We start from the raw sequence: 21408 nt of genomic DNA, 5'->3' as shown, positions 1-21408 counted from the left end.
AACCTCTCCCAGCCTTGGTTTCCTCTAGGATTGTCCTGGGAGATAATACAGCAATCCTCATGGCAGCGCTTGGCCTGTGGCCGGAATCTGGTTCACACCCCATCTTGTCGCCCTCACGGTTACAGTTCTGTCGCTGTGGTCTCTGCTGGCTTCCTGAGTCAGCCTCATCCTCCCAGGCCCCTCCTCTGTGTCCCTCGCTGCCCACTTGGGCCAAACCTTCACCCCACCTCACCTCCTCACCCGTCTGCCTCTCACTCTCAGGACACAGCTTGCACCCTCCCTGGCAGAGGAAATAGTGGGGCCCAGCTGCTTCCCACCCCAGGCTCTCTTCACTTCTACATCCTTTCTCAGAACTCTCCCTCCAGCCCAATCCCTCCACCTGAGCCTCACTTACCCGCCCCTAGTCCCTCCACTGATGGAAGCTTCTTTCCATCGATGATTCCCTCCCTCTTCTGGAAATCTTTCCAAAGAGTCCAATCTGGTCTCTGGTCACTCCTCAGCCTAAGGCAATCTGCCCAGTGGTATGCTGGTAAATACATAACAACAGGCACTCTGGAGAAAAAATGTAATCACCTATGAGTTCATTTTAAACTTCACTGATGTAAAGGATGTTTAGCAATTTACAAGTAGCAATAAAATATACAGTAGTCTTGGGTGCCTGGATGGTTCAGTCGTTAAGTGTCTGCCTTCAGCTCAGGTCATGATCCCAGGGTCCTGGGATCCAGCCCCACATCAGGCTCCCTGCTCAGCGGGAAGCCTGCTTCTCCCTCTCCCTCTCCCCTGCTTGTGTTCCTTCTCTCGCTGTGTCTCTCTCTGTCAAATAAATAAATAAAACCTTTAAATAAATAAATAAATAAATAAATAAATAAAATATACAGTAGTCTATACTGTAAATTGCATATAGCAAATTGAGTCTTACAGAAAGCTTTCACTGATTTTTACCAACCTGCTAAATCCATAACTAACCTATAATTATACTTGACAAATGAGTGTAGTTCTAACGTGAATATTGGTTGATATTTTTGCTTATGCCGACTAATAAGAAAAAGTGAAACAACAAAGATACATATTGCAAATTCACTCCTTTGTCAATGGTGTAAGCAACTTCTTTACCGAATCCTGTAATACTTTTTGAATACTGGGAGAACATCTGCTCAATTTCTCTGTACCATTCACAACATAATGGCTATAGGCACAAGATATATGGAAGTCAAAGTGCATTATTAACATTTTCTCCATAATTTTCCTAAGTCAAGGCAGTCAACAAAGCAATAAATCAGGCCCCAATGTGTGGTGTTTGTCAATTTCCATGGTGCAAATATTCCCACTATGGCTGATTTCAAGCTACCAATGTGATGCCACTGAATGTGGAATTAGGAAGAAAAGCACAGTAAAACAACATCATATAGCATTTCCAGAGACATAACAAATGTAAATAATCTTAAAGCCATCAAGAATAAAATATTCTGAAATTCTTAGAAGTGATAATTTGAGTACCTTTGTTTTTAATATAATTTACTTAATTGTAATTTTATGTCATTTAATTTTTCTCCACCCCCTAATGTAATTTTTTTAGTTAATAGGCAGGTTTAACTATTGTCTCGCATCCTGAATATTTACATCAGCTCTTGGGAGCTAGTATCATCTGAGCACACCTGGATCTGACCCCATCGCCCCAGGTCTGCCTTGAACAGGGACCTCAAAAAGCTCTCCAAACCTGATGGCCCCTCCCAATGTACATTTTTCAGGTCCTATAAGCAAAATTGAACTCATTTTCTTGCTCTCAAATCTGCTCCTCTCCAGGCTCACATCTTGGGGAATGGCTTCACCAGCTACACAGGAACCCAAGCCAGAAACCACAGTGTCACCATCCCACAAGCCCCACACCTCCTCTGGCTGCAGGTCACGGTCATCTAAAGCCCACTCAAGTCTGTCCCTGCTCTTTATCCCCTGGCTGCTCAGGCTCACACCCCCATTGCCTTCTTCCCAGTCTCCTACGGTCTGGCACTGCCCATTCCTGCCCACTTTCCTCATGGCGTCAAAAGCACTCTGTCCTGCCCTGTTCTGTACCGGGCAAAGTCCAGACTAGTCCGTGTTCCTTGTCCTGTCTCTCCAGATCCATCTCTGGCATATCCTGCACACTCAACTTCTGCTTCAACTACAGAACTAGTGGTAGTTCCCTTAACACATCCCATTCTCCCAAACCTCCATGCCTGGCCCATGCCATTCCCTGTCCCTAAAATTAAAATTCCTGCTTCACAAATTCTTAGCCATTCTTTTGGACTCACCTCAAATATTATCTCCCTAGTGAGCACCCCAACTGCAAGCAGAATTTATTCGTTTGTTCACTCATGCATTTCTTCAGTACTGATTTTTATTTATTGCTATGTGTCAGATTCTATGCTAAGTACCGAGGATGCAGAAATGAGCTAGGCTCTTAGAAAGCTCTAATAGGGGAAACAGAACTGGGGCAATCAGCCCCCTGACAGACAGAACTCTGTGGAGGGTGCTGGGGAAGAGCAGAAGAGGGATGCCCTTACAAAGTCTCCTGGGGGCTGTAGCCCTTGATCTGAGCTTTGAAGAATGAGTAGGAGTTGGCTAGGTGAGGAATGTGGGAAGAGTGCTCCAGGAAGATGGTACAAAGGCCCTGAGGCATGAGAATGCAGGCCACTACATGTGATTCACTTTAGCTAGCCCTTGGGGGTCAAGAGAAGACCATGAAGGAAGGCAAGACCAGATCTAGAGGGGTTTTAACTGGCACATGGAGAAAGCTTGAAAAAGTGTGATTCTGATAGTGATGAAGGCAATGGGGAGCAATGGAAGTCTTCCCAGTCTAGAATTACAGGCCTTGGGGCCCCTGGGTGGCTCATTCGATTAAGTGTCCAACTCCATCTCAGCTCCGGTCTTGATCTCAGGGTGGTGAGTTCAAGCCCTGCCTACTTAAAAAAAAAGAATTACAGGTCTTTCAGAAAGATTGATTTGAGAAATATAATGGAGAGATATAGGGTAAGAATCAAGATGCTGCGTAATGGAACTGGCGCACTGGCTTCTCAGTAGCTATGGTAGCAGTTTTCCTTGGAAGCTAGGATGTCTGAACTGAGATCTGAGGAAGGAAGGGGGTGTCCTAGGTGAAGAGAAGGGATGGTGAAGTGCGATCGTGAATGAGGCTCAGAGAGACCCCACTTACCCACCAAGAGCCCAACCTGCAAACTCACCTTCCCTTCCTTGTCACACTGTCTTCCCTCAGCTTTTTAAAGGGACCTTGCTCCCTTTAACAGAAGGCTTTCGACCATTCTGTTCCTCTTCCTGGAGAGCTTCCTGGCCTCTTCCCCCATTCTTGAGGGAACTGGTAAGTTTGGAAAGCACCCAGAATTACTTGAGGAAAAGGATCTGTTTGCAGCAGATACATTTGAATTTGCCAAGAAACTGCCACCAGCTTCACTCACTTAGAAACTGAGGCCAGGTCGTGGCTTTCTCCCTGTGGTCCCATGTCTTCATGGGTAAAATGTGGACCTTGACCTTCACTGCACATTGCACAAAATAAGTGCCCCAAAACTATTTGCTTAATGAACAGCCAGAAGAATGCAAGAGCCTGGCCAAGGCCGCATATATAATATACGCTTGACCTTTCCCCGTGGTCAATGAATTTGTTCTTGATTGGACTGAGCCAGGGTCAATTTCTAGATGGCCTCAGGGCCACAGGCATATATGTTGGAGACTGCACACCTCAGGGTACAAAGGGTTATACCTGTTCTTGCTCAAAAATTACAGGAAATTGCTAAATGGGCCAAAAGAAGAACCAGCATGCTTGCTGCTCTCTGTCTCTCCCCTGGCCCCCAGCTGTTGCCTCATGGAGGGTCAAAACAGGCAAGATAAAATCTGTCCAACTCATAGCTCCAAAAACACAGGAGTTAGAAATGTGACCCAAGCGTGGTTCTGCCCCACCCAGTGCTGTCTCTCCTCACTGTGTGGCCCAGGGAGGCTCTGACCCAGGACTGGCCACCTCAGGCCTATATCCCTGCCTGCACCAAGTTCCCCACCCTTCTGTCTTGAGACTTTATTCTGATCTCTCATGAGATCCAAATCTGAGTTCTTTTCCAGATAGTGGGCCTGGTTTTCATCTTCTCTAACAAAAAGTCCACTGTGAATCAGAGAGGGATGGAAAACCATGATCCTCCAACCCCTGCTTCTTGAAGGCCCACTGGCTTCTCAGAGGCACTGCGGTAATACTTTTCCTTAGAAGCCAGGCCCAGCCCCACAGTACCTTGCTCCCTCCAATCTGATCTTGGTGATGCAGCAGTGTGGATGGTGCAGTCTTCATCCCCATCCTGACCCGGGAGCTAGGAGTGAGCTCCAGAGCCAATGACATTGAGTTGGGAGCCCTCACACAGGCCATGGGACCTGGAGGAGACTATTCTCTCCTATACCACAGAGACCAACCAAGACATATCCCTGGACATAGAACACATCCTCCCTGGAACCTGACACAGGGCCTTTGCCCAGACGTGATTTTAGATCATTATTTGTTGAATGTTCTCCAGAATTATCTGAGTGAATGAATGACTGATACTGACAATGAGTCAGGAGCCTTCAAAACCTGGACACTTCTGGGTTAAAAAAAAAAAACCCTTATCAGCCTCTTTCTTCTCACCCTGAGACCCCACCTCACCCCACCAGTGAATAGCCATGCAGACTCCCTCTCCCTCCACATTCAGAGTGTCCCAGTCAGTAAGATCACATCTCCTTTCCATATGGCCCTGAGTTAACTCTTCTCCACACTTCATTCCTACTTTCCTCTTTGTCACTGTGCCCTGTCAAAGCACATATGGAGAGCCCTAACCCAGATCAACCTATGTGAAATTGTCTGAGGACAGGAAGTGCTAGAATGCCCCCCATAACACACACACACACACACACACACACACACACACACACACACACACACTCACTCTGAAGAAGCACAAACTGGGCAAAAATGTAGGAATTCAATTTCACCAAATCATTTTTTTAATTATGGGATTTCCCAGTGTCTCAAAAGAAAATTACAACTCCCGGACAAGCATCTATAAGTAAAAATATAAAAACACTGGCAGCAAGCCCACTGTGGGTGGGAAATCACCAGCAAGGGGAACTCTGCTCCCCTCTAAGAGTTCTATAATTGTTCCAGAGCCATTGTTCCTGCTCCTGCAACCAACCGTACTGTACATTGTGTAAGAACCTATCGAAAGAGCACAGGGCTGAAAGGCAGGAACCTCAAGTTCCAAACCTACAACTGCCCCCAAGTAGCTGTGTTACCTTAAATGAGCTCCTTAGCATCTATCTCTAGGCTGTCCTGTTTCCATCTATAAAATGAAAGATGGGCTTTAGATCTTCTGTCTTGGATTTCTAGTATATTCACAGTGCTTGGCCCAGTGCCACCTAGGGAGGGCTTATTAAGTACAAATGAGAAGAAATGGTCCAACATGATTTTTTAAAAGATTTACTTATTTATTTGAGAGAGAGCATGAGCAGGGGGAGAGGCTGAGAGAGAGAGAGAGAGAGAGAGAAGCAGGCTCCGCACTGAGTGTGGACACAGGGTCGTAGCTCAGGTCATGATCTCAGGGCTTGATTTCACAACCCTGAGATCATGACCTGAGCTAAAAGCAAGAGTCAGAGACTTAACCAACTGAGCCACCCAGGAGCTCTGCCCAACATGATTTTTGAGTGAATATAACCCCACACCTGGCTTAAGATACCATTTCCTAACAAGTTCATCAGGGAAGTTGGATAGAATGCATCTTTGGAAGGTCACAAGGTCTTGAGGTTTTCTCTTTTTCCATAGCCAATTTTTGGCCTATGGGGTAAAAAGAGAGAAGTAGGAGCAACTCTGTGGGGAGAGTGGAGGGGTTGGTGGGACAGAACCCCTGGGGGGAGGCTTGCTTGTGTCAGTGTGAGCTACACCATTCCAACTAGTCTTGGACCCGCTACTCTAGGTAATGAGCCTGCATGTGGGTCCCTGCCCTTGGGTGGTGAGGACGGTGCCAAGTATCTGCCCAGTGAGTGGATGTAAACCCAGATATCATCGCGGGAGTTCAGGGCTGGAACTGAGTTGATCTCAGGAGCATTTCTTGCCCTCCTGGCGTGGTGGACTGAGAGTCATACTACCCACAGAAGGCACTACTCAGTCCTCTTCATGACAGCATTTCCCATGACCGTATCACCCATCCGTACAATGCTTTACAAACTGCTTTGCAACAGTCCATTCAGTCTCTGAGATCCTGACCATTAACCAGATGAAAAATAAAAAGAGACCCCAGAAAATGGACCAGATTTGCTCAAGTTCACACAAGTAGTAAGAGAACCAGAACGAAACCCCCATTCCCTGGACTCCTGGACAGTGCTCTTTATGACATGTCACTGCCTACCCTGTACCATTCTTTGTACATAGCTGGCCTCTGGGTCACTAGGAGAGCTTGCTCTCTCAGAGAGCACACTTCACTGTCACCCGGGTTCCACAGTCCTGGGCAGGCCTCTACAGGAGAAACAAGGCCTGCAGGAAACATCTGGCGGGCCTCCCCTTCCTGGGTGACACTGCCTTGGTGACTGCAGGATGCAGGGCTAGCTTTCTAGATGTTTACCGGACACTGGCTGTATGTCAGCTTGAATGGAAGCTAAAGTCTTAGACGTTGATAAAAGCCCCTATAAATGTTTGGGAAATCAAAAACAAAAAGTACAAGTGGTTACCAAACAGATGAAAAAAACCTGTAAACCCACTAGCCATGAAGAAATGCTCACTAACTTAAAAAATGGTCAGAAGACATGAAGAGACATTTCTCCAAAGAAGACATACAGACAGCCAACAGACACATGAAAAGGTGCTCACCATCACTTATCATCAGGGAAATGCAAATCAAAACCACAATGAGCTATTACCTCACACCTGTCAGAATGGCTAAAATAAAAAACACAAGAAATAACAACTGTTGTGAGGATGTGGAAAAAAAGGAACCCTCATGCACTGTTAGTGGGAATGCAAACTGGTGCAACAACTGTGGAAAACAGTATGGAGGTTCCTCAAAAGGTTAAAAATAGAACTAGCCTATGATCCAGCAAGCACCCTACTGGGTACTTACCTCAAAAATACAAAAACACTAATTCAAAGGGATACATGCACCCCTATGTTTATAAGCAGCTTCATTTACAGTAGCCAAAGTATGGAAGCAGCCCAAGTGTCGACGGATAGATGAACGGATTAAGAGGTGGTGTGTGTGTGTGTGTGTGTATAAAATATAATGTTATTCAGCTGTAATAAAGAATGAAATCTTGCAGTTTGCAACAACATGAATGGAGCTAGAGAATATTATGCTAAGTGAAATAAGTCAGAGAAAGACAAATATCATATGATGTCACTCATATACAGAATTTAAGAAACAAAACAAATGAACAAAGAAAAAAGAGACAAACCAAAAGCCAGAGAACAAACTGAGGGGGGGGGGGATGGGTGAAATAGGTGATGGGGATTAAGACAGCACTTGTTGTGATGAGCACTGGGTGATGTACGGGATTGCTGAATCACCATATTGTATACCTGAGACTAATATAACACTGTATGTTAACTATACTGGAATTAACATTTTTTAATTTTTTAATTAAAAAAAGAAAAAATCTAGAAAGAACAATATTTAAAAAGAGTGACAAACATTGTTTCCAAAACTGTATGTTTATTTCTATAGCTGGCATCATACCATTTAAACATTCTCATTTATGAAGTGGTTTTAAAACTCTCCTGCATATATTATCTAATAACATATCCATATACATAAAAAAGGAAAAATAAATGCCCACTAAATTGATGTTATTGCTGTTGCTATAATACCTTTTAGGTATTAATATACTATTGATGGGAATATAAATTGACACAACTTTCCTATACACACATACACACACAGAGACACATCAAAAGCCTTAAAAATATTCACATGCTTAAATACAACATGGCATCTTGGACTGAATCCTGGATAAAGGATAATGGATAAAGGACATTAGTAAGAAAATTAATAAAAGCCAAATATAGTCTGGAGCTTAGTTAATAGTAATGTACCAATGTTAATTTATTAGTTTTGATGAATATACTCTGGTTAGGTAAGATATTAAAGTTAGAGGAAGCTGTGTGAAGGGTACATGGGAACTCTCCGTACTATCTTTGCAACTTTTTGTAAATCTAAAATTATTTCAAAATGAAAAATTTATTTTTTAAATGTTCACTTTCTTTTACCCAGAAATTTCATTTCTAAGATTTTACCTCAAAACTTATCAGAGATATATGGGGCTCCTGGCTGGCTCAATCAGTAGAGCATGCAACTTTTTTTTTTAAACATTTATTTATTTGAGAGAGAGAGAGAGTGCAAGTAGAGGGAGGGCAAGAGGGAGAAGGAGAGAATCTCAAGCAGACTCCCAGCTGAGTGTGGAGCCTGATGTGAGGCTGATCCCATCAGTATCTTTATAAGTAAATGTTCACCTACATCTCTGATAAGTTTTTTTTTAATATGCTAGGCGTTAGAGGGATACCTGGGTGGCTCAGTCATTAAGCATCTGCCTTCAGCTCGGGTCATGATCCCAGGGTCCTGGGATAGAGCCCTGCATCAGGCTCCCTGCTTGGCGGGAAGCCTGCTTCTCCCTCTCCCATTCCCCCTGCTTGTGTTCCCTCTCTCACTGTGTCTGTCAAATAAATAAAATCTTAAAAAAAAATATGCTGTTTCTTTTTTATTTTGTTTTGTTTTAATCTGCTAGTGTTTTTTTTTTTTGTTTTTTTTTTTTTAGGTAAGCTGTATGCCCAACATGAGGCTTGAACTCATGACCCCGAGATCAATAGTTGCATGCTCAAGGTGCTTGGGTGGCTCAGTTGGTTGAACCTCCAACTCTTGGTTCTGGCTCAGGTCATGATCTCAGATGGTTAAGCGTCTGCCTTCGGCTCAGGTCATGATCCCAGGGTCCTGGGATCAAAGTCAGGCTTCCTGCTCAGTGGGGGGGTCTGCTCCCCCCCCACCTGCCCCTCCCCCTGCTCATGCGCACGCTCTCTCTCTCTCTTGCTCGCTCAGTCAAGTAACTAAAAAAAAAAATCTTTAAAAAAAATTTTTAAAAAAAGAAGAAACATGATGCCATGGTACTAATAATTCCCATTACTTACTGGGTGTCTACCATGTGCCAAGAACAGTGTGGGACCTATCATATGTATTAACCTAATGCTCACTCCACAGATGCAGAAACTAGGACTCAGAGAGATTAATACCATGTCTTGGAGTTCCATATTTAAAGGAGATGAGGCGTCTGGGTGGCTCAGTTGGTTAAGCAACTGCCTTTAGCTCAGGTCATGATCCTGGAGTCCCAGAATCGAGTCCCACGTCAGGCTCCCTGCTCAGTGAGGAGTCTGCATCTCCCTCTGACCCTCCCCCATCTCATGCACTCTCTGTCTCTCTCAAATAAATAAATAAAATCTTTAAAAAAATTTTTTTAAATAAAAAATAAAGGAGATGAAAAGGGGATTCAGATCCACTTTGATTTAGCTTCCAAGCCCAGGCTCATTCTCTCTCCTTCCCCCTCCCATTCCCTCCCTTCCCTTCCCTTCCTCTTCCTTTTAAATTTGTGGACGTTGGGGGGCAGAGAGCTGAGTTAACCAAATTCCTCAGTTCCTGACACTTGAGCACCACTGGTTCCCTCTCCTGTTTCACCACCCAAGTTTTCCCCACCCTACCACACCTGACCTTCCCAATGCCCAGGATCACAGCTCCCATGTGATGGGGTCTGACCTCTTCCTGACAGGCACTCCAGATATTTGGGAGTCTAGACTTCGGGTTTCTTTGTTTCCTTGAGGATGAAAATCTAGTTTGACCTGAGAAACTTTTCCAGGTGACTCTCCAGCACTCCCATCCAATAGCCAACCTATTAGCCTTATTATCAGCATAGCTCTGGGCTAGAATGAGATGTGGAACTGGTAAGAAAAACTCAGTCTCTACCCTTAAGAAGTTTAAATTCAGGGGCGCCTGGGTGGCTCAGTTCTTAAGTGTCTGCCTTTGGCTCGGGTCATGATCCCAGGGTCCTGGGATCGAGCCCCGCATCAGGCTCCCTGCTCAGCGAGAGGCCTGCTTCTCCCTCTCTCACTCCCCCTGCTTGTGTTCTCTCTCTCTCTCTCTCACTGTGTCTCTCTGTCAAATAAATAAATAAAATCTTAAAAAAAAAAGTTTAAATTCATACAATGGTCCACTGAAAATACATACGGAGAACTGACCTCATGTGCCAGGTCCAATGATAGGAAGGATGACTGCAACAGTTGCTGCCCTCTGAGAGCTAAGAGTCTACTAGGGAAGAAGACAATTAAGCAATTAAACCTTTGTCACAAGGCTGTGGTAGGGGATATGCAGCAAAACTGGGTAGACAGAATCCAGGCCTGGGCATGACCCGGATAGTAACATTAATCCCAGAAAACATGAAGAAATATAAATCTGTAAGTATATTTGTTTCTGCTCACTTGCCTCACCATCATGCTACAATGGTGGGTGGAATTTTCATTACACTTGGAGGGGAAGTGTGGGATGGCCAGAATTAAAATGGAGACAATGTGGCAGGCAATAAATTAAGTGCGAGGAGTCCAGAGGGACACTCAGAGAAGGAAGCAGTCATCCTGGACTAGACCTGTGGAGACCGGGACCAAGGGAGGCCTGCCTATCAAGTGGGACATGGATGTCCCCACATACAGATGCCTTCACTGGAGAAAACAAACAGGGTATCTAATATAAATCCCAATCAAAAGACACAGAAGACTCTGCCCTGCAGATGAGAGTAATGGCTGGGCTGCTTCCCACAAGGGTAATTCTCCATGTGGTCCAGCATAGGTGGCAGTGGGAGAAGATCAGTTAACAGTGGTGAATGGTTCTCCTGAGCAGCCCAGCTGCCCAGCAGGTAGGAAGGCAGCACTGAGAACCCTTACCACTACCACCTCTGGTTAGATACAAGTGTGCTCAAGACAAGGTGCCTGGATGGCTCAGTCGATTAAGTGACTGCCTTCAGCTCAGGTCATGATCCCAGGGTCCTGGGATCGAGACCCACGTCGGGCTCCCTGCTGAGCAGGGAGCCTGCTTCTCTCTCTCCCTCTGCCCCTCCCCCAGCTTGTTTTCTCTCTTGCTCACTCTCTCAAATAAATAAAATCTTTAAAAAAAAAAGTGTGCTCAGGACAGAGTCTGTTCATCACAGGCTGCCCCTGGAGTAGGTTTAGGCCTCCCAGATCAGCAAGTCCATATGGGGACACCTAAAAGTTTCTTTAACTTGAGCCTTTATGTCACCAGCCCACTGTGTCAAGCAATAGAAAGCCCTCATTTGGAAGTGGGATGAGAGTTTCCCAGACTTCATCCAAACAAACCCCAGGAGGTGATTCTGACATCAGTCCCCAGACCCTCCTCACTCAGGGCCTAGGGATCACTGGACCCAGATGGTGAGGGACATGAAGGCCATCAGAACCCCCTCTGGGGACTTCACAGCTGGTCTCATGCTGACTGGAACACACTGACTGGGGCCCCTGCCATGTGTGTCTCTCACTGGGAGCCAGGAGAGTAGGAGGGGATTTGGGGAAGATTCTCGTGTTGTTCGAAGCTGGAGCTGAAGAGTGTTCCCCAAAGTGCAGTGTCACAACACATGCCTGGAACACCATTCTTCCTATTCCTGCTGGTCACAGACAGTGCAGGGCTGGGCTTGGCAGGGACAGGGGGGGCCGGAATGGTGGGGAAAGCCTTATAGAGAACGTGGGCCTTCCTTTGGGCCTTGAGGGATGAGCCACCTTGGGTCAAGAAGAAAGAGAAAGGAGGAGGAATGGTGTTCCGGGGAGGGTGAGCAGCCTGGACAAAGAGGCAGAGGTGGCAACACAGTGTTCAGTCAGAAGTCCGGTCTGAATAAGAAGAAACCAGGAAAAGGAATCCTGAAGAATAAAGACTCTCCTCCCCACTCTCCGCCCTCTGGCAGAAGAAACCAGTGTTTCCCCAAGTGTCATATCCTCTGGGCATCTCTTGTCACTTCCATCCCCAACCCCAGGTCCAAACAGCCAGGCTCCAGGATCCACAGAAAACAAGGGTGGGCTTTCCATAGCCCCTCACTGCCTCCCTTCCTTCCGTTCCTCTGCACCTCCTGACTGATCCTTGCCCTGGATGTACTTATCCTTTCACTTAAAAATAAAGAAATAATCTCTCTCCCCCCTCCCCCCCCACACCCCTACACCTACACCTGCTTAAACTCCAATGGCCTGTCACTGCCCTTGGGATAAAATCCCAAATCCTTACCCTAGGCCTGCCCCACCTGGTCCCCGGGCCCTCCCTGGGCTGGCTCAGCCACTCCCACCCCCTCTCTCAGCTGCCTCTTGCCCCGGGCCTTCTGCACCTCGTGGCCTTTGCCCAAGCCACCACCTCTGCGCCTCTGCCGAGAAGGCTCCTCACCTGCAGGCTGCAACTGAGCCATTACTTCCTCACAGAGGCCTTCCCCCAGTGTAAGCCAAGTACCTCTTTCACTTTTTCATGGGACCCTGTTATTTCCCATCACCCTGTTCGTCTCCCTTTCTATAACCATTTGTGTCTGTGTGTTTCCTTACTTCCTTACCAGCTCCCTACACCGGGATGATGGCTTCTCAGGTTTCATTCACCCTAATTCCCCAGAGCCCAGTAAACATCCTGACAAGTATTTGTTTTCTAAATATTCAAAAAACACCCCTCTGCCTGTAGGATGAAAATCTAAGCTCTTGACACAAAGGCCTTTTCACATCTGAGCTTTGCCTGCTCTCCAGCCTCAGGTCCCTCAAGTTGGCCATCCCTACCCCTGACCTTCTTAGGGAGCCTGGGCTCCAGCCAGACCAGGTTACTTGCCATTTTTGGAACACGATCTGGTCTTTCTCATCTTCATACTTTCCTGTAAATTTTTCTCTTGGTAGAGAGTAGCAAATTCCTACCATCCTTCAAGGCTCATTCTGGCTCCTTCCTAGACTCCTCCAGGCAGCATTCCTGGTGCTCCTCTCCCCTCCCTTCCCACATCAGTCTGTCCCTTTATTGTTCTCCTACCTCTCTTCTCCATTAACTCCTGAGGCACCCTGGACTCCTCTTCATCTCAAGTGCCTGTTACAGGTCCTAGCACACAGAAGGACCTCAAAGGAAAGATCTTTCAGCTGAATGGTTTCTGCTCAATAAAGGAAGAACATTCCAGTGTTCCAGCAGATCCCCAAGTAGCAGGTGCTCCCTTGTAAGGCAGTAAACCCTCTCCCCCATGGGGAATTCTTTAAGCAGGGCTGCATACCCTAGCCAACAGTGTTTTTCAAATTCTTTGTGATCCATTATAAACATACATAAATATCACACTAAAAACAAGAGTTTCACAAAATGATATTTACTCTTTCTTCCATTTGGTATACCCTGGTATTTTTTTTATTTCATTTTTCATAAATGCTGGTTTTAACCACTAAAAATGGGATTTCAGGAACCAGAAATGAGTCAAGATCCACAGTCTGAAAGACTCCCATGCTAGCCAGTATGTTAGAATCCCTCATCACATCCATCACCCCACATCCACCATTTCCTCTTTGACACCAGTGGGCACTTCTAGGTAACTTACCCAATCAAAAGGGTGATTCTCCTAGAGCTGAGCAGGGACTAGAAGGGGAAGGTTCTGTTGACTGGTTAACAGGTAGGAGGGCTCCCGGGTACAGCTGCCCAGAGACCAAGGCTTCCCAGTCATTCGACCCCACAAGTATTTATTGAGTACCTACTATGTGCTAGGCACTGTCCCTGTCTCTGGAGATACAGCTATGAACAAGAGATTAAAAACATCTGCTCCAGGGGCACCTGAGTGGCTCAGTTGGTTAAGCGACTGCTTTCGGCTCAGGTCATGATCCCGGAGTCCCAGGATCGAGTCCGTCGGGCTCCCTGCTCAGCAGGGAGTCTGCTTCTCCCTCTGACCCTCTTCCCTCTCATGCTATCTCTCATTCTCTCTCTCTCAAATAAATAAATAAAATCTTTAAAAAAAATAAAAACACCTGCTCTGATGGCAAGGATGTGGAGAAATTGGAACCCTTGTGCATTGCTGGTAGGAATATAGGTACATCCTTTATGGTAGGTGCATCTTTTATGGAAAATAGTATGATGGTTCTTCAAAAGGTTAAACATATGAGGTGCCTGGGGTGGCGCAGCTGGTTGAGTGGTTGAGCATCTGACTCTTGGTTTTGGCTCACGTGATTTCAGGGTCGTGGGATCGAGTCCCACATCAGGTTCCTTGCTCAGCATGGAGTCTACTTAAGACTCTCTCTCCTGCATGAGGCACCGGGGTGGTTCAGTCGGTTAAACCTTCAGCTCAGGTCATGATCCCAGGGTCCTGGGATCGAGCCCTGCATCGGGATCCCTGCTCTACGGGGAGTCCGCTTCTCCCTCTGCCCCTCCTCCCACTCCCCCACTCTCTCTTTCTCTCAAATAAATAAATAAATAAATAAATAAATAAATAAGGTTAAACACTGAATTATCACATGATCCAGCAATTCCACTTCTGGGTATATACCCAAAAGAATTATAAGCAGAGACCGGAACACATACACTAATGTTCATAGCAGCATTATTCACACACAACAGCCAAAAAGTGGAAGCAACTCAAATGTCCATCAACAGATGAGTGAATAAACAAATATGGGATATACATACAATAGAATATTATTCAGCCTTAAAAAGGAAGGAAATTCTGACACACGCTACCACATGGATAAACTCTGAAGACACGATGCTACGTGAAATAAGCCAGACACCAAAAGACAAATATTGTTTGATTCCACATATGAGGTACCTAAAATAGGCAAATTCACAGAGACAGAGTAGAATGGTGGTTGCCAGAATCTGGAGGGAGGGAGGATGAAGTGTTACTGTTTCATGGGTACAGAGACTCAGTTCGGGAGGATGAAAAAGGTTTGGAGATGGACGGTGGTGATTAATGCCACTAAACTATACACTCAAAAATGGTTAAAATGGTAAATTTTACATCATACATATTTTACCATAATTTTTTTTTTAAACCTGGCACTTGCAGTATATGTTCTAGAGGCACGGACTGGGGGAAGAGCTCATTAATAGAGTAGCATTACTTCTCCTCACCTCAGAACAGGAGCCATAAACTACATCTGGGCCCTGGAGAATCTGGGTGGGGTAGTGGGGGGGGTAGCAGACAGGAGGCAGGAGCAGGTTTCCCCACAATCTTCTCACACAGAACAGCTCCCTTTGTATCTGTTTTCAATTTTAAGCATGTTCAGAGGAAATTTTGTTTGGAAAAAAAGAGCCACCACATAGATTCATCAATTGTAACAAATGTACAGATCTGGTGGGGGGTGGTGATGATGGGGACAGCTATGCATGTTTGGGTGGCAGAGGATATAAAGGAAATCTCTGTACCATCTTCTTAATTTGCTATAAACCTAAAACTGTTCTAAAAAAATAGTTTTTAGGGAAGGAAAAGGCCACCGCTGCCTAAAAACATGTTTCTAAACTACTACCTCCCTTCTCTAAAATGACCACTGGTTGAGAGAACTTTTCATGAAGAGTGAGCCGGCAAGGACCACTCTGCAGGAGGGATCCCCTAAGCACTTTGCAGGCAGGTGCTCACTCTGTGGGGGATGAGGGGTCCCATGAGTGGATCCAGGGCCCTTCTAGCCCTTCCCCTGGGCTGAGGTGGTCAGTTATTGGATCTCTGGCTCCATCTCCTCCCAAGGGCAGCTTTCCTAGCTGAGTCACTTCTGGTCTTGACCAGGGTGGGGTATAGAAACAGCATCCCCCCCACCCCGATTTTGGCCTTGGAAACCTTGACTACAAGTCCTGGCTCTGCCCTTTATAAGACACTTAACGTCCCAGCCTCTTTATTTAGCTGTAAAATGGGGATGACCTGACACCACCCATCTCCCAGGATATGATGTGTAATGACACCACCAGACAACACCCAGCACAGTGCCAGGCACAGAGGATACACACACAAGGAACTTTAGTGTTTTGGGCCCTGAAGCTCAGGAATGGTGTCGTGGGCCCCAGTTGTGGGGCGGGCCCCGCACCCTTGAACCTGCCAGGCCAGCCTGGCCAGTCCTAGCACTCGCTTGGGGAGCATTTTGTGCACAGCCACCCCCAGAACAAATAGCCATGGAGAGCACTGGACTGACAACAGGCAGCAGCCCCCAGATGCCTAAAAATGCTTTAGAGCCGAGTCACGGTTTCTGGAGCTGGTTTCCAAGGAAGGAAGCCTCTGCCTGCCGCCCCCAGGAGCCTTTCCTGAGGGGCCACACCCTGCCCTACCCTGAACTCATCCCTTCTAGGGACAGTTTCCACACTGGGCTGTGATTTCTTGAAGACAGGTGGACCTTGCCCCAGGCAGGGGTTGACGGAGTTCCACTAACATCTCCTCTACTATTGGGTACTTCATTTCACTCCCTATGATGCCCCCAACCTATCCACTCTCCTGCCATTTGAGGACTATTCTCAAGGGAGGCAGAATTGGAAACAAATGGTAATAGGGCACTTTTTCTTTCTCTCTTTACATTAACAGTCTGTGCCTCTCCCTAACAGAGGGCCTTTTTTTGCCTTGTTCATCCTCTTGCTCATACAGACTTCAATAAGGAAGCAGACAAGCAACCTTTGTGCTGGACAGACTTCCTTTACAATCACTGCTAATTCTGGACTTTGGTCCTTCTGGATAGTCAGACATGGGTGAATCACACGCAAGGTATCATATACACGCGACAAACCAGTAGATTCACTAAAAATCTAAGCTCATGTCTTCTTTTGGTGCTGCCCACCCTTTTCCCTATAAAAATCATTTTGACTTCATCATCAGAATCTAATTTCCACTACTTAGATGGAATTGGGTGGTTTTTCTCTACCCCTCGCGTTATATTCCTATTGAAAAAAAAAATTTTTATTACGCAGTTTCTTAGAACCACCACTTGACCAAGCCCTACTCTTCTTCTGGCCTTGGGGACACATCAATCAATGGCTCTGCAGACCTCTGAAATATTTCCAAAGACTTTTGATATTGTTATTTTAGTTTATTATTATTCTCCCAATTAGACGAAATGTTTCATCATTTTGTAATCAAACAGCATCTGCAAATATCAACATGAAGATGTGTAATGTATTATGCATGCATACTATATAATCATCTATTGTTAAGACAGAAACCTTCTGGTGGCGTAACACATTTCCAGTCCCACTGCCTTCTACTGAACGTCCCTTTCTCAGATGGTGTGGAATAAATAATCTTTGTCTCAGAAATACTTGGCTTTTCTCTTCACTCACTGATTGGAGCACCCCTGCAGTCATGCGGGGTGACTCACAGAAGTAGATCTGGGGGCTAGGTGGCCAGGGAGCCTTGAGGGGATAGGCTACCAAAGAAACAGATACCTGGCCCTGTCTCAGCAAGTGGGCCATCTTCAGGCAATGCAGAGTGAAGAGGGGGCAGTTTGTCCCCCGCCCACCCCCTGCTACTACCTAAAAACTCACTCCAGCCCAAATTCCAGTGGCTTTGTCCTGCCCTCTGGTCAGAGGTCACCCCACCCAGGCCTGCCTTCCCCAAGGAGTCTCCATCTGAGAGCCTCCTCTGTATCTATCTTCAGGGCATCAGGAAACCACTATCAGCAAGCTTGCAGATGAGAAAGTATCTATGCACAAATTCACTCTGATGAACAAGGGAATCCAACAGAAACGGAAGGATTTTAGGCTGTGAGGCAGACTAGGGCTGGGTGGGGAGGACCTGCGATGAGAACCTGAGATCACAGCATGCCTCAAACCCATGAGGAATATGGCTAGCCTAATCAGTATCAGCTCAACAGCATCAAATTTATCCAGAATCACTGAGGTTCCAATAAAATATCTTCCCTAAAAAGTGAAGCTTCAGGCACCTGGGTGGCTTCAGCTTAAGCGTTTGCCTTCAGCTCAGGTCATGATCCCAGGGTCCTGGGTTCCAGCCCCCTGTAGTGTCTGGCTCCCTGCTCAGGTGGGGAGCCCACCTCTCCCCCTCCCCCTGCTTGTGCTCTCTCTCTCTCTCGCTCTTTCTCTTGCTATCTCTGTCAAGTGAATGAATAAAATCTTTAAAAAACAAAAAACTATCCTTTTCCAGCACGCCTGCTTGGCTCAGTCAATTAAGTGTCTGACTTTGGCTCAGGTTATGATTTCAGGGCCCAGCGTCAGGCCCCATGGGCTCTGAGCTCAGCAGGGAGTCTGTTTCTCCCTCTGCCTCTGCCCCCCAACCCCGCCCCATGCTTGCGCTCTCTCTCTCTCTCAAATAAGTAAAATCTTTAAAAAACAAACAAAAAACTATCCTTTTCCCACTGAAGTGGTCATCATTATGAGCATTCCCTATGGAACTAGACAATAATGTGATTATGTTTCCTTATTGTTGCTCTGTCCTTCCCCATGGCCTTTACTTTCCTGTCATCTGCATGTTTGTCTCTAAAAACAACCTACCAGCCCCACCCTTCCAGTCTGTTTCTTTTCTTCTGCAGTGGTTGGGAAATCAGAGAGCCACTCTTGTCTGAACAGTGTGCCAAGTGTTAACAGACTGGAGGCCCTCAAAGGCTAAAACACCTGGTTTAGATGCAAGGATTTTGACGTAATTATTTCTGCAGATCCTATTTTCAATAACTTCCAGTTCAGGGCTAAAGTCCAAAGAGAGCTGAGACTTCAAGACTCAATCCCACCAGAATGTTCCTTCCACCATCCTCTGGCTGGTAAGATGTTTCTATTATTGTGATGCTGCATGCAGAGCTCCATGTTTTGCCCTTATTCTGTTTATTATGCATAGCCCTGCCAGGTGAGCAGCACTGATGAGCCCCAATCAGCCTGGGAGCTTTGCCTCCATGAGGAGCTCCATCAAGAGGAATGAAATGTACGTCCCTGTGACACCTGACACCAAGCTGCCATCTTTCAGGTTTCTGGAGCACTTGACAGACTTCAACCTCCTGCCATGGCACTGCGGCGGCATCCGTGACCATGGCCACTTTGTGGGATGACCAACTGGGCGGGCCCTTAAAAGGAGACTCCACAGAGAGAACAGAGCACCACCATGTGGACCACCACCAGGGGCACCCAACTGCCGGTGCCATCATGTGCCAGCTCTGCAAGGAACCCAGAGGGCAATGTCTAGACGGGGCCACTTGGCCTGTGTTTGCAGCTGTTCTGAGCAATGAGCTCACTCTGCATTTTTCACCCCGTGGGTTGTGACCCATTACTGGGTTATGAAATCAGTTTAGTGGGTCACAACCAGCAATCTTTAAAGAATAAGTAGAACAGAAAATATCCAAGTACATCACATACAGCGAGGGTGTTATTTTTATAAAACTTTTGCTTCGGTTTTATATACCTGTATGTAGGTGTGTGGTGGTTGGGACATGAGATATATTTCTCACAGGGAGTGGTGGTCAAGGAAGTTTGAAATGCAATAATCTAACACACATCCATCCTGCAGCTACATCTTCCTGAGACCCATCCCTGCTACCTCCCCACCCCGATGAGAAGTCAAAAGGAATCTGTTCAAGGTCCTAAAATTGGCCTCATCTGGAAGGCACAGGAGTAAGGGAAGCCTTCTTGGGGGAAGTGGGGCTTGCTGTGGCATGAGCAGGAATAGGGAGGGGGCAGCAAGGCCAGAAGGAAAGGCATGGGCAGTGTCCCATGGTAAGAAGGAGTGGGGTGAACAAGGGCTGGGAAAGGCCGGTGGGGGATAGGTATAGATGCCTGCATTGTTGGGGAGGTAAAGTGAGGGGCTAAGGCTAGAAGAGTGGGAAGAAGAAGCCTGATTTGATTCCAAAGACCCAAAGTTACCTTTGGGGGACCCTTGAGGGTGGGAGGGTCGAGGGAGTGGTGTCTGGCCTAGTGCCCCTACCTCTCAGTGATAGTACCTGCTTTTCTTTTGTCAATTTAAATTTTTTTAATTAATTTATTTATTTGACAGAGAGAGAGAGCACAAGCAGGCAGAGAGGCAGGCAGAGGGAGAGGGAGAAGCAGGCTTCTCACTGAGCAGGGAGCCCGATGCGGGGCTCGATATCCCAGGACCCTGGGATCATGACCTGAGCCAAAGGCAGACACTTAACGACCGAGCCACCCAGGCGCCCCTTTTGTCAATTTAAATTTAACTCTTAATTAATTAAAATGAAAAATTCAGTTCCTCAGTTATACTAGCCACATTTCAAACTCTCAGTAGCCACATATGGCTAGTGGCCATCATGTTGTATAACACAGAACATTTCCATCAACGCAGCAAGGTCTACTGGACAGGAGTATTCTAGAATGAGCAAATGATTAATTCATTCCAGGATTGCCTTCCCTCAGGAATCCAGCAACTTCCATTATTTCTATTACACCTATAGTTCTAAATGCAAATGTCTTGGGAGAGGTACTGGAATAACCTAAATTCTTACCAAAGAGTAACTGGTTGATATGAAGAAAGCCAGAGCGTTAGAAGCCATCTATCATAAGCTGAGTATGTGTGCCAGCATGCAGGATGAAGGGATGTCAGAAGACATTGCCCTAGCCAAATGTGCTGTCTGAGGATACTAAAGAATAAAGATAAGCTCCTCTATCAGGGGATGTGGAAAACTTTGAGAACTGTGACAAAGTGACCCACAGTTATTATTCATCTTCAGGTGAGAGTTTATTCCCCAAGAGTCCTCAGCAAGGGGGTTATTACACAAGAAATAAGCACTTCTCTCTTTCTAGGGAGGGAGTAAGAAAAAGTGGACAAGGCCTTCCCAGAGGTGGATGCTTATGAACTTGGCCCTCTTTGGCCCTCAACATTTGCTCTATGACTAGGTCCATGGCTCTGTCTCCTTCACAGCAATGACTCCCTGGAAAACACCATAAGCGCAGGCCTAGAGACCCAAATTCTAACTTGTTATTTCTACCAGGAGCCTCCATCAACAATCCCAAGGAGAATTAGAACAATCACTGGCCCGCTGGCCCCATGCCCCCTTCCTGTATTCTGGTTTCTGGCTCATCCTCCACCTGCTCACTCCATCACCCAGGTCAGCACCCTATGAGTCACCCCAGACTCCTCCCCTTCCTTCCTTGCTCCCCACCCAAGGTCACCACATTTTGGCCACCTCTCCATTCTGCCACGAATCTGCCCAGCTCTGACCTTCTCCAGCCCTCACTATCACGGGGGCCACCCACTGGTCTTCCTGCTTCCAGTCATGGCCACCTCCAACCCTGTGATTCTTAACCACAGATGAGCAACAGAATGCCTTGGAGAGGTGTTTAAAATATAGATTCTGACTCAATAGATCTGGCCAGGGTGAGCACGTGTATTTTGCAAAAGTGCCCCAGGTGATTCTGAGGTGTACCCTTCATTAAGAACCACCGCCGCCTCCTCCTCCTCCTAATTAATAACAAAACA

General features: G+C 46.4%; 1 protein-coding gene across 24 annotated transcripts in view; it reads right to left on the bottom strand.

The window, feature by feature from the left end:
• ASPRV1 (aspartic peptidase retroviral like 1) overlaps nucleotides 1–21408 on the bottom strand; it is a 107192-nt gene that overhangs the window by 11851 nt on the left and 73933 nt on the right. For 20 of the 24 annotated variants that reach the window (XM_088026475.1, XM_088026477.1, XM_088026476.1 and 17 more), the window contains one exon: nucleotides 395–552. The gene's annotated coding sequence lies outside the window, so the exon portion shown is untranslated. Of the gene's footprint in view, nucleotides 1–394; nucleotides 553–2070; nucleotides 2218–2288; nucleotides 3193–3215; nucleotides 3805–10264; nucleotides 10335–21408 lie in introns of those variants that run through there. The other 4 variants (XM_088026478.1, XM_028116225.2, XM_028116227.2 and 1 more) reach the window with 4 other exon arrangements.

The sequence above is a fragment of the Eumetopias jubatus genome, unplaced genomic scaffold, assembly GCF_037043125.1.
Source record: "Eumetopias jubatus isolate StellerSeaLion01/CBP00866 unplaced genomic scaffold, mEumJub1_p1.0 scaffold_9, whole genome shotgun sequence".
In the NCBI taxonomy this organism is placed as follows: domain Eukaryota; kingdom Metazoa; phylum Chordata; class Mammalia; order Carnivora; family Otariidae; genus Eumetopias; species Eumetopias jubatus.
The sequence above is the reverse complement of the archived record's forward strand: the minus strand, read 5'-3'. Positions and strand labels throughout refer to the sequence as shown.